Source organism: Schistocerca nitens, chromosome 11 (genome assembly GCF_023898315.1).
Source record: "Schistocerca nitens isolate TAMUIC-IGC-003100 chromosome 11, iqSchNite1.1, whole genome shotgun sequence".
Taxonomy (NCBI): Eukaryota; Metazoa; Arthropoda; class Insecta; order Orthoptera; family Acrididae; genus Schistocerca; species Schistocerca nitens.
In genome coordinates this window covers 95,707,264-95,721,067 of record NC_064624.1, presented here as the reverse complement: position 1 = coordinate 95,721,067, position 13,804 = coordinate 95,707,264, and positions in this window count along the sequence as shown.

Here is a 13,804-nt window from a genome sequence, read left to right as displayed (position 1 = left end):
ACTTCGGACCTCCGATATCGGTTATGAAACATCTGTGGGTCCCGTCATAGCACGATACTCAACTGTGTGGGACCCATACCACACAGAACCGACAGTGGCTAATGAACGTCTACAGAGAAGGGCAGCAGAAATCGTGAAAGGTCTGTTTGACCCACAGGAGAGTGTCGCGCAATTGTTGAAACAACTCAATGATGAGAGACGCAAGCTGTCCCACGAGAGGCCGCTTACGAAATGTCGCAGGCGACTGCTAAGCGAGGAGTCCAGAGGCGCTCTCCAGCCACTACTCGTCGCTGACGTAAGGAGGCTGAAGGCAGAGTCAGGCCGGCCACAGCACGGAGACGTCTCAGCACTCGCCCTTAACGCACTGCGTTCGCGAACGAAACGGGAAAAAGTTTCGAAACATGTTACCGTGCAAAGTACTCTTTGCCATGCACTTAACAGTGGCTTGCAGTGTACGTACGGGGATGTAGATGTAGACGTGATGGTGAATATTTGGAGCTCGTAAATACGTCGCGATATAGATACTTCCAAAACAGCAACATGTGAACTAGTGTGTGCAGCTCCACATAAAGACAGATTTAATTGTTAGATTTGTCCGTGGGTTGTCATGCTGATTCTTGGATCGTTGAAGCATTTCTGAGGTGTTGGCGGTGCTCGGGAACTAAATACTAATGACCGGGAATCTTGTCAATGATGCTAACGATAAAGTAGCCTTAGAAACCGTCTTACTAATATTGCGGTAGGTGAAATAAAACAGATTTAGTTGGGATCCTAACATTTCAAGATTCTTATTATGCTTAGCATTCAAACTACCAAACCGTCACATTATTATGCACTGTTTACGGCTCAAACGTTAGAGCTCGCGACCGGTGGAGGAGAAACCTAGTCGGGCAAGTCATACGAGACGCGAGGTAAGAAAGTCGACTACAAATCAGTTACCAGAAGTGTGGGGAGGACGCACTGGACTTCGATACGTGAATCACAAATAGGGGCACTGTACACCCCCGTCTACGTATTGTGGCAGACGATATTTCAAACATTCATTCCCCTGTCTGTCGTGATAGAGTTACGCTTTGCATCCCTGTGTGTGGATGTGTGACTAAAGTGGCAAACTATATAATGAACAAGAGCTTTTGTAGGCCTCTTGTGGTAGTGTTATTGTTGGAAGCTTTACGACACTGTTTGCGGACGATACGGCGGTCTATAAGAGAGTGGCGACGCCAGAAGACAGTATCGATTTGCTTAATGACTTGCAGAGGACTGATGAATGCTGCAGCCTCTGTGAGTTGACCCAGAACGTCAATGAATGTAACATATTGCGCATAGATAGGAAAAGAAATCCACTACTGCACAACTACACTACTGATTACAAATTGATGGAAGCAGTATCTACCTTAAAATATCAAGGAGTAACTATCTAGAGTGATCCTATGTGGAATGACCATGTAAACCAATGAGTAGTCTCATAACGAGAAGAATTAGGAAATGCAACGCATCCACGAAACACGTGGCTTACAAGATGCTTGTACGATCGATCCTTGGGTACTGTTCAACAATCTGGGACGTTTACCGGGTAGCACTGATAGGAGAGACAGAGGAGATCCAACGAAGAGCGGCGCGTTTCGTCTCCTCATCGTTTGGTCGGCGCGTGAGCGTCGCAGGAGTGCCCAACAAACTCCAGCGGCACACGCTACAAGAGAGGCGCTGTGTACCACGGAGAGTTTTGCTGCTGAAATTTCGAGAAGGGATGAGTCGGACGGCGCGTTACTTCCTCCCTCAAACACCCCGAGAAATGACCACAACGAAAAAATTGGAGAGAGTTAACGCTACCGACAATCATTTTTAACATTCGCCATTCGTGACAGGGACGGGGAGGGTTGGGATCCGTTGGCTACACGCCCCCATGCTCCAGTGTCACACTTGAGCCATTCCTCTAAATGCTTTACGCGTTCACGAAGGTCGTGTGTAACTTCCTTACACTGCCCATTTATCTCATACTGACCTCGTTGCAGTTTCGTTAGAGATCGCACTTCTGACGTCTTGCCTTCCCCAAACGGTCCAGTCTTGTCACTCGTGTCAGTGATACACAAGTTTCCTATCTTCACTACTATCTTTGGCATTTCGGCCTCCAGCACATGGATCGCCTGTGCGTTCTCGTCACCTGGACCTTAATGGCCTCCAATACCTCCGCCTCTACGCTTTCGACTCTTGTTAGCAGTTCCTTGTGCTGCTGGCTGCACCACTCACTTACTGCTTGGAAATCACCAAGATGCTGTTCTTCCTGCAGCCTACGTTGCTCGTCGACTCGAACCTGCCCCGCTTCCAGTGCACTAAGTCGCCGATCGACTATTTCAATATGATCTTTAAATTCGGTAACTACATTCTCTCTAATTTTCACTGCGAAACTATTAAACTGTTGATCCATATCCTTGGGTAACTTTTTTGCATGATTCTCATTCTATTCCGCCAGTTTTTTTAATGCTTTTGAGTTTTTGATCAGATGACTTTTTAGCTAGGTTTTGATTTTCCTCAGATAACATATATTTCAGGTTTCTTATAACATTCTGATTTTCCTCGGATATTTTCTTTGTATCTGTGCATATCTGCTGCAGTTCTCATTAGTTATGCCATATCGAAAGGGGTGCTAACCGTGGGGCTGAACCTGGTTTCAACCGCGCTTTCAATACTTCATCGTAAATTTTTCCGAAGACTGTCCGGCAAAACTGGGGATGTTGTCGCTCACTGTCGAAGTTTGAAGAGTGCGGCGGCATTACTGGAGTCCAGCACTACAGAACCATGTTATTCAAATTATTACGACCACTAACGCTCTTAGACCTGCTACGCATCTCCATAAACAATCCTACTTCCGCATAAGGATTGCTATAACACTAACAAACCCTGCATCTCCAAAGTATAAGACAATGTCTTACTCAAAATTTCACACGCAACCTAGCACATACAGTCACACACAATACATCACCGTACAGCAATAACATGAAAAGAACCCCCAAAAATTCACGAAAATAAGGCACAAAATATAAAACAAAGCAACACAGATCGCCAAACAACGCTGTGAATTGATCAGAAATTTCGTCTCTGAACAATGTGGAAGTTGTTCGAGCGCTAGAGAACAAGAAGTGTGCGGTTAGTACATCCTAACTACTGACTGCTTCTCATTACTGCCTCTGGTAGTCTCACCCTGTGGCAGCGGTCGGCCATATAAATGGGTTATACTGAAACGCGGTGCGTGGCTCTTTAAACTTACTGGACCACCGAATGCTAATGCAAATAAGCATACTGTTATTTTCTTTTATAGTAAATTATTTAGGGTTGCCACACAATGAAGTTGGGAATAAATTAATTACAATTAATTAAAGAAATTTTTAACTTGTTGCGCAGAAATCATTAAGATGTCAGTACTCTCATCAAATGAACTCTGAAATTAATTTACTCAAAAGCGTGATCACACTGAATGAAAGCAGTTAGTTAAACTGAAACATAATTCTTTAGAATATAATTAAAATTCAGAGATTGGGGGTGCTAGACTACTGCGCTTTGATAACGACAGGTTGGGTGTACAGAGTTCGATTTCGGAAGGGGTGGCTACGTTGATGGACACACATTAAGTACAAACACAGTGTATTTTAAGCAAGAACACACGTTAAACACTATACAATAAACAGATTGCAATAACGGTTGCCGTTGCATGAGTTAAATTTAATACTGTTTCAAATGATTAAATGGTGACGGACCACATGAAGGGAAGGTATGTGAAAATTCTGGGAAGAGGAAAGAATAAATGCACGTACTTACGCAAGATCCATACTAAAGAACACACCCTCACCAAAGAGTCAGGGAAAGAGATTCGTTCCTTCCGAAGTAGTAATCTTTCGAAAAAAATGCAGTTGCTTAAAACTAGATTTAAAAAAGGGTCACATTTACCAGGTGCCTCAATATTTTCACAAAACGGTTAAATTACATGCGCACCGCACAAGGAGATAAAATGAACTGCAAGAAATTTGTTTCTCTAAAATCCATTAATTACACAGAGAATTCAACAAGAACCTAAATTCACTCAAGGCAACATGACTGATTATCACTGACAAACACGGGATGCGAGTTCGCGCCATGTGAAACCGAAAGCATTCAAACTGCAGTAATAAATGAAAACATTCACACGAGAATGTAACCACGGACACCTGCACTCTTAGGAAAATCTTTTGCAAAGTAATGTCAGCATTACTAGATGGGAAGCCTTTGCACAATAAAAGTTCTGGTAGCAGAAAGAAAGTGCCAGAAGACACTTATTAAAACTGGTAAATTGCACCGTGGCCTATCCTGCGTAAACTGTTGATCACATAACGCACCTATCGCTGTAATACTACTTCAGCTAGCCTCAAGACTTACACATCTCACTCTAAGCTCAGTCTTAAGCTACCGACCACATTCACCGACTGCCCAGCGTCAAGTGCTTAAGCAACCCCGAGAACAACGAATCTCCGCAGGTAGCCAGAACAGACCAAAGGGGTTGCTTCCGGTACCAACCTGCCCACTGTTGATAAACACGACTCAGAAGGCACAAGCCTCTTTCCTTTGACTAAACACCCAAAGTTGGTCAGACTAACCACAGCATACAGCAAGTTCCATACTACTGGCTACCAATGGAAACACGAAAAATACGTACACATGCACTTTCACACGGGCAGTAATGAGAAGTTTGAAAATCTAGGAGCATAAAATATATTCAGTGTAAATCTAATTGAGGGCTTGCATGTGAACAATTAAGTAATTTAAGTACTTGTATAGCGATGCAGTACACAGAGACCTTTCAATGGTGCGAGGTCAGATCCCAGTTGCCTTGCAAAACTATGGCGGAACCGTTGTGCCTTCACAGACAAATGACGGTCCTCTCTCTCTCTCTCTCTCTCTCTCTCTCTCTCTCTCTCTCTGGTGTCACACACGGTCGGCCATGCTCTGGCCTTCGGGATACAGTTTCGATCTCTACAAACTGCCGGCTGTTTGTTGCTTTAATTTGGGACACCAGTGTATTCCAAAATGTTAACGACTATCGTTTAAAAGTCCGTACCTCCAACGTTTCCGAAAGGTATCCAAACCTGTTCGAAACTAATTATCTTCAGAATTAATTATCATTACAGTTTTAGACCACTGCTAACTACAATTACAAATTATGTCGAAATTTAAAGTTCTTGGCAAGATAAAACTGTGTGCCCGACCGAGACTCGAACTCGGGACCTTTGCCTTTCGCGGGCAAGTGCTCTCCCAGCTGAGCTACCGAAACACAACTCACGGCTGGTACTCACAGCTTTACTTCTGCCAGTATCTCGTCTCCTACCTTCCAAACTTTACAGAAGCTCTCCTGCGAACCTTGCAGAACTAGCACTCCTGAAAGAAAGGATACTGCGGAGACATGGCTTAGCCACAGCCTGAGGGATGTTTCCAGAATGAGATTTTCACTCTGCAGCGGAGTGTGCGCTGATATGAAACTTCCCAGCATATTACTGTTAGATCCTGAACTTGCCCATTATAATTTTGTTAACAATTTTTTATGTTCTACTTGACGTGCAGTATTTGTTAATCAAATAGCTAATAAGAAAGCTCAGTATTTTGAGGATTATAAAACATTTTAACCAAGATGGCTGCCGTCAATAATGAGTAGTGTAGAACATATTGCTCACAGTCGAAGCTATATCTGGACCTAGCACAACTGAGGTCAGGCAGTCTGCGGCTGAGGGTAAATGGAGCAACACCTGTGTCTCTTGTCGTGAGCTGTGTGCTGTAATCCGATTACTAACATTCTGAAATATTAACATATATTGTGTGCAGTGCGTTGTCTACACTCATGGGCTCAATTCGTGACAGTAAGTAGTTCTACATCCAGCTGACTGACGACCTCAGATGTTAAGTCCCATAGTGCTTAGAGTCATTTGAACCATTTTTGAACTGTTTCAACCACTGGACCGTGCTGTGTTATTACTAACACCAGGACAATTTAGCAGTCTATGAGCCAGTGCAGTAGGTAGCACTCTGCTTTGCTTTTGAGAGAAAAATCTGGCAATATCGGTGAATAATTTTCAGTGAGAATGTAATTAAAGGGTTTTAAATCTACGTCCAATGTCGACCACAATGTCGCTGTAGGCTATTAGTGGAACTAACATCTTTCAGCCAGTTCTGGAGGCAGCGCAGTTACCGAGAAAAACGCTAGAGACTTATGCAGAACGAAGCAGGATCGTTCTACACTCTTGCAAATTATTCAAAAATTGCTGTAGGTTCAATAGTAAATAAACCGAAATATTCATTCTAAGACTCCAGTTAGCTACGAATTTAAATAGTACTGTAGGCTTACTATGTTTTTCGTCTAAAGGCCACGGGATGGCAAAAATGTTCAAACCCGGGTACTTGGCGATGTGACAGGAAACCCATTACTCGAATGAAAATTCTGAAAAAGATAGTAGAGGAAATTACGACTGGACAAACTGGACACAGGGAAGCAACGAGACATGTCATTCCAAGACAGACCATTTGCGAATAAATTCAGAAGGAAGAGCAACTGCAAGGCTGGAAGGCCCACCATTCTTACCGAAACTGGAGAAAGATCGTTTGTTGATCACTGTATCAGTGTCAGTGACGTGGGTCTTCCAATACCAGTCTTTGACTTGAGGTGCACAGTTAAATCATATCTTGATACCTGTAGGAGAAAAGTATACTGCCTTGCTGATAATATGCTTGGAGGAGACTGGGGAAAGGTAGTTTCTAGGGACATAATTCTGAACTGTCTCCCAAATTTACAGTCAATATTTCAAGGAAGGCTGCTGATGTAAATGAGAATGTAATCAATGTCTTTTTAGAAAAATACAAAGCCGAGGTTGAAGGCGTTCCTTTTGAAATGTTTTCAGTTTTGATGAAACTGGGTTTCGTGACATACCTGCGGAAGAAAGCCCTTGTGTCGTCGGACATGTCGACGTACTGAGAAAACTGAGGACACCTCAAAACCGTGCCACACTCTCATGTTGTTTGGGAAGGCAGCACAAGAATTCCTTCCCCCTTATCTTATTGATAAAGGTAAGCCAAAAAGGACCGACTGTATTCACAGTTCACCTCCTGGAATGCAAATGAACACATTAGAGTGAGATCCTAGAACAGAGTGTGTTTGACAGTTGGTTTCAGACTAACTTCCTCCTGTTTGCCTCAGAGAAAGGAGGACAGAGAGTAATTATTAGAGATAATCCTTCTTCTCACATCTTAGTAAAAACAATGGGGCTGTGTGAGGGAAACAACTTAAATTTAATTTGCATTCCCCCGAACGGTACTAGTCTTATGCAGTCTTTAGATGTGGCTTATTTTTCTTCTCTGAAGAATAACTGTAGAGAGATTCTTTGTCAATGTATGCAGATTGCAGATGGAAAGAAGAAACATCGTTTTCCGAAAGGTGTATTTAGTGGCCCACAGTCGAAGATTTTTTAGATGAACAGAGAGCTTCTACAAATTTAGTGAAAGGATTGAGAAATGTCAAATGCGCTGGAAGTGTGATAATGCTAGAAATAAGTCTTGTGTTATGAGAAGTGTGGAAACTGAATTCCAGAAACATTTGGAGAAGGTGAGAAAGACTTTCAAACTTCAATGTGAAGATCGTCAAAACATATATGTTCCACATAGAGCCAGGGATGATATGGACGTTGTTTCAGGGTAGGGTATGCATTAAAAGAACAATCATCTTTCATAGCCATCTGTTTTTATGTAATTTAAAATACGTTTTAAGTAGCTTGAACTTTGAGAGAAGAGTGGTTTATGCGCCGTCGGCCTGCCCCTTACTGGGCAACCAAAGTATCAGTGAAGAGGTAGACATTCTTGCATACAGGTTGTAATGGTTCATTATTTACGCGACCATTACGGCATTCCAACCCCAGTTCTCGATACCAGTAATATCGTACTACTTTTCCGCGAAGTAACAGACATATTTTTGTGACAATATTCACATTTGGTTTTATTAATGTATAGGTACTCCGATGTATCGGTATATTACAGTGATATGGTTCTTGTGTGTATTCATTTCTGTGAGACTGTCATAATCTTTGACTTACTTGCTCACAGAGCAGTCTTTGTTTCACTTTGCGGAAGTTAAGGTGTTATTTCGCTTTGTAAAAGAGCAGTCAAGTCTTGTGTTTGGTTAAAGTGGAAATTAAAAATATGAAGATTGATACAAAACTGTTTTCTTGATGATGTGACAATTAAGAAGAAGTATATGTGAATTTACAAGAAGTCTATTAGAAATGTGGATCGTGAACACCAAGTCAAAAATTATTTCTACCATACCGTTGTTCTGATCTGGGATTATTTGATCATTAGGAATTTCCTGAAAAACTCATTTGTTAGGTCTTCAAATATTGCTAAAATACAGATCTGGACCTTCTAGCAGTCAAAGTGGAATCACCCTAGAATCAACAAGATGAGCCATAACAACTTCGACGAAATCTACGTGGGAATCCATTCAAGATAAGTGCCAAAATTAATGACTTTTTTACAGTGACTTCGTTATTTCCATTATGACGATACCATCCACAGTCAATAACTTTGTTGTTGCCTGATAAAGCAAGCATATGCTGCGTGAGCAACATTATTAATCTGAATTCTAACCTACTTTGCAAGTGGTGGTATTGTTAGAAGGTGTTAGTAATACTTAGGTAACCAACACGTGCTACTGTGAGCAAAGGACCGGCTACCGCTCTGCCATCTCTTGGCGACGCCCCGCAACAGCTGTGTGGGGCGCCGTCCGCCGACCAGTAGCAACAGACAGCTGGCAACCGCATTTATTTCCAATTTTGACGTCTTGTCGGATAGTATCTGAAGTAACGCTAATCTCAACAACTGTACATACTTTGTTCTGTAATGACGTTGATGTTAATGAACGAAGATTTACAATGCTTTTTCCAAGAACGTTTAATACTCGTTCTCATGGTTTGTGGTAAATGCTATGAGCTACAACTGCCCTCTACGTTCCCCAATGATGAACTATCCACTGCTACTTCTCAACAAGTACAAATTTTTGGCAGGCACAGATCGAGTAATAATTTGTGTCTCGCAATGTATGTGAAAGACGATTTCAATATTCGACAAGTTGTTACTTCGCTCGGAAACTGTGATTTTACGAAATAAGTTACAAGATATTCTTGATTAAAGCTGCAGCAGAGAACGTTCGGTATTGGAATTTAACTTGATGAACGAAGAACTTCGGCCCATTAACATAATGATGTTCGTTTGAGGGCGAGGCTGGAACTACACAACCAGGCAGCCCGACATCGCCTTCAACTCTGGACAGCCAGGCCTGCAGAAGACAGCAGGGGGCTCAACCCTCACCCTCTGATACACAGGACTCACGGCGCAACTGTGAGGTCATTGCTGCTAGGTCACTGCTGCAAACCAGCATCAGTGCAAGAGCGTTTGCTACTTTCCCGAAAGTGTAACGACTTTGTTCTCGACTATCAATCGGAGTGCCTTTTACGAAGAAATGGTGCCGCTCTTTATCATTTAAAAAGAAACTGTGCCGTTGCCGTACGCTAAGGTGCAAAATGCATGTTACGCTAGTTACAGTACACTGTGACTTCCTTCTATTCTGCTGAAGGTCATATGCAAACTTTTATTACTTGCTAAGAAAAACGTTGCGACAGAAACAGACACCTTAGTATGTAAATTACACTAACAGAGTTACTGTGACAGTGATATCTACACTAAAATTTACTAGATAAGATGTCGTAAGTTTAATTACTTCAACAAAAATGTGATTCACTGGGACATAAATGACTCATTCACACAGAGAAAGTTAAATTATGTTCTAAAAAAAACAACTTCAAATATTTACCGAAAATTGCAAAAAGAGATTATAATAGACATACAAATAATAATAAATAAAATAAATTAAAAGAAAACAATAAAAATAAATAATGGAAATGTAATAGAAAAAAAGAATATAAAATAAAAATATCAGCACTCGATATTGCCGTTTTGATATAAATATATCGATATATCGGCGTTCAATTTCATGTCATTGAAAATCGATATATTTAGGAAAAGATAACGATATTTTAGGAACAGCTCTAGATAAATGTCGTGTGGCTAGGGCCTTCCGTCGGGTAGACCGTTCGCCTGGTGCAGGTCTTTCGATTTGACGCCACTTCGGCGACCTGCGCGTCGATGGGGATGAAATGACGATGATTAAGGGCCGCACTGCCTTGCCGTTTGACAGCTAGAGCGATACTAGCGCCCCGAGGGGTAAGAAAGCAATCACATGCGTCTTAAGGATAATGTTTGTTTTTACTTATTGTCTACTTAATTCAGGAAACAGTTGTTACATTTTTGAGTTTCATGCATTAGGAAGTTATCAAGAGACACGAAGTATCATTAAATACATGTGAAAACAGCCGAACCACACTGATTCAATGATATAAGCTATAACTAATTCGTTAAGAAATTCTTTCGAATACGTGTATTTGCAGCGTACTCCGCTGAAAGAAAGAAAATGTAAACACATATGTCATGCATGAGTAGCATATATTTCTGTTGTTATTGCCGTAGTCACTTTCCAAGACACTTAAAATTTTATGGAGTCTAGTGATTCGCTCTTTCTAACACGTCACTCGACTTCCTAATACACTAGTAAATGTAATTACTTTTGCTTAAAAAGTGCACGTGTTGAAGATTCTTGCCGTTCGTGGCCCAGGTTTAGCAAATAATTCTTGAATTTTTCTGTGTCGAGAAACAGTTTTGTTACTTTTGGCGATTTACTATTACGTCTGCGTGGTCTTCCCTTAAGCTACACTCCCTCGTGCTACGTTAAATAATGTGGTTATTACATTCCATATAGGTCTCCTACGTTCCATATTTACTGATGTGGCTAAAAACTTAGCGAATAAAACTCTGGTTTGTTGGGTAGATATAAGACGTATCTCTGCGGAAGGTCAGTTCTTCCGGAGTTTACTTTCTTGTTACAGGAGAATCGCAAATAAACTGCCCTGTAATGTAGCGCTTCATACCACCGAGGGTGCTTACAACAGAAACTCCGAATGGCAGCCCCATCAGATTTGGTGGCACAGTGGATATCCCATCTAAAAATGAACACAGATCAAGCATGGAAACAGGAAGAGAGTGTTCTGAACTGTAAAAAAAAAGAAAAAATACAAACAGTGAACGGACAAGTGCAATATTGATCTGAATAGCCACGGTATCGTGGTTAAGTGGTCATGGTGTTGGACCATCGGGTAGACGGGTCATGTTCAAAACTCCCTCGTGCCATTTACTTTTGTTTTCTTTTTTCACAACATTATGAACTGTCCGTTCCGTCAATGTTTCTCCTCTTTCTGTTGGCTAAGCAGTTGTCATGCTATACGTTGATTATAGAATATGAGTCGTGTGGTAAGAATACGTTACCGTCGCAAGTAAACGTGATGAATAGTGAGAGCAGTTGAGATACCACACACACGCCTGACAGAAATGAAAACAACAAATAAACGGGTGTGAACTATATTCCAACAAAGGAAGTCAAGAGTCAAAACTTCCAACATGGAACGCAACTTAAAAAGACGTTAAAATGTATGTTTTGACAGAACACAGAGAAACTGTGAAGCTGTTGCATTCATTTGTTGCAGCTTGTGTGACAAATTATTATATTTTCAGCATTTCCTTGGAAGTGATCAGATTCATACGGACACCTATACCGGGCACGGAGGCATATCTCAGTCACTCATCAGGCATACAAATTAGGTGCGTCGGTAAGAGGTTCTTGCCACATGACACACGCGTTGTCACTAATGCCGTGTATGACACACCAGACGTGTTTTCCGATGGAAGATTCGGTTGTCTTGTCGCCTTGTCCTCAAACGTTTGCGGTTCCCATTCGAAAGCCAATTCCTTTCCGCTTCTAATAGAGTACTTGTGCGGAATCAACTGTCCCTTTCTTATACCCTGTTGTTGCGAACGGACGTTACAGCACGACACGGACACAAATTTGAATATAGCGAACAGCGGAAAAAAAGAACGTTATCCCGAGGTAGGTCTGAACACAACTCGGCCGCTTGGCTGTCCATCACCGTGACGGTGAGCGCTGATTGAGACTCGTACAGCACGTGTGACGTCACACGACACTACAGCGCGACGCGCACGTTCCGCATGCGTCGCACGGAACCTACGCATACTGAGACGCGTTTAAATACTTTGCACGCGCCGGTTGGTGACGTTCTGCGCTGACAGAAACGAACGCGCGCACACTGTATTGTTCCACGTACGATTTTACAAAAACTATTCGTAGTGTTATTTGTCAGCTTAGTGGCGAAGTGCACATCATCTCGCTTATGTTCACACTTATTGTGGTATACACATTTTAATAAGACGCTACGCAAAATTCGAAAAGTTTCCAATGAAAATTAGGGGTCGCTAGGATTTTGCGTTCAGTGCGTATTACACCATATGTTGCTGCTTATGAAATTTAGCTAACATGCTGAATTTTTCTTTAGACTTGGGAGGAGGTCTCTGTCTCCCTCCGATCTCGAGAAAATGCATCCTGTATAGCGCACTCACGCCCGGGAGAATGAAATATTCGAAACATCCCTGATATCTCCTAAACGCTCGATACATCGAAACGAGAGTTTTGTGAATGATGGCACAGGAAAAGGAGTGTGTCTCGCCAGTTAGTAAACACACGGAATATTCTTATATGTGGCGATATATCAGTAGTTACACTCCCTTTCTTATTTTTTTCACTGCAGTGAAATTTTTTAAGAGTTATCGACAACTAGTGAAACAAGAGTTTCCGTGTATTAAAATAAACATGAAATCTCTTATGTTACTGCAAACCGACGCTATGAAGTTTTTCGTAAGCTGTTGAGCTCTCTGATTGCTAGTTACTTGTATAATGAGTCACTCTGTTTCAGAATTCTGTCGCAATAGCTGCTGTGAGATGAGTTTGTGCAAATTACGCTGTGTTTTGGCAAAGGGAGTACAGTTAAACCTGTCAATAAGAGAAATGTGACCATTGCTCATAAATGCGGATGCTTCTTCGAATGAGAAAACGTTAACAATTGGCACAAAAATAAACTGTCCATTCTGCTGCAATTTTGGTTGATTCCCCGTAACCAATCGTATTTTTAACCCTGAATGGAAACTTACGAAAGGATTTTATTCCTTTTGTTCATCTGAGCAGTATTAAAATAATGAGGAACTCATCCTTCAGGCGGAATGATAGGCACATGCCAGATGCTGGTTACTCACCTACGCCTTGCCGAACTGACAATGTGTGATTCGCGAATACAGTAGTAGTTACTGGGAAAGGTAAACAATTGCTACGTGGCAGGAGACTGATGACATCAGAAGTAAAGTTCCATAGTGCTCAGAGCCATTTTGCTACGTGGCACAACACAATGGTCCATGAATCGTTGAGCAGCCGAGAATAGCGCGAGCGACAGATGCTGAAGTTAGCCAAGTGTGCTTTGTGAAAAGAAGGGTTCACGTCGTTCGAAATACATTGCCGTGTAAGTAGATCTGCCTTTGTCAGCGATACATTTCGACAAATTAAATGCATCAAATCACCACACTTTTTCAGGATACTCATACTTTTGGAATAATACGGATCACTACTTCATTTGTGTAGCCTGTTGTATAACTTACTTATGCTGATAGTGTGTATACAACCACTGAAATGCTTTTTCTCGTCAAGGCGAGCCGATTTAAACGTCGTTATTCGTGAGGAGTTGTCGACTGTTTCTAGCTTGCACTGGAAACTTTACGTCCACATGCAAAT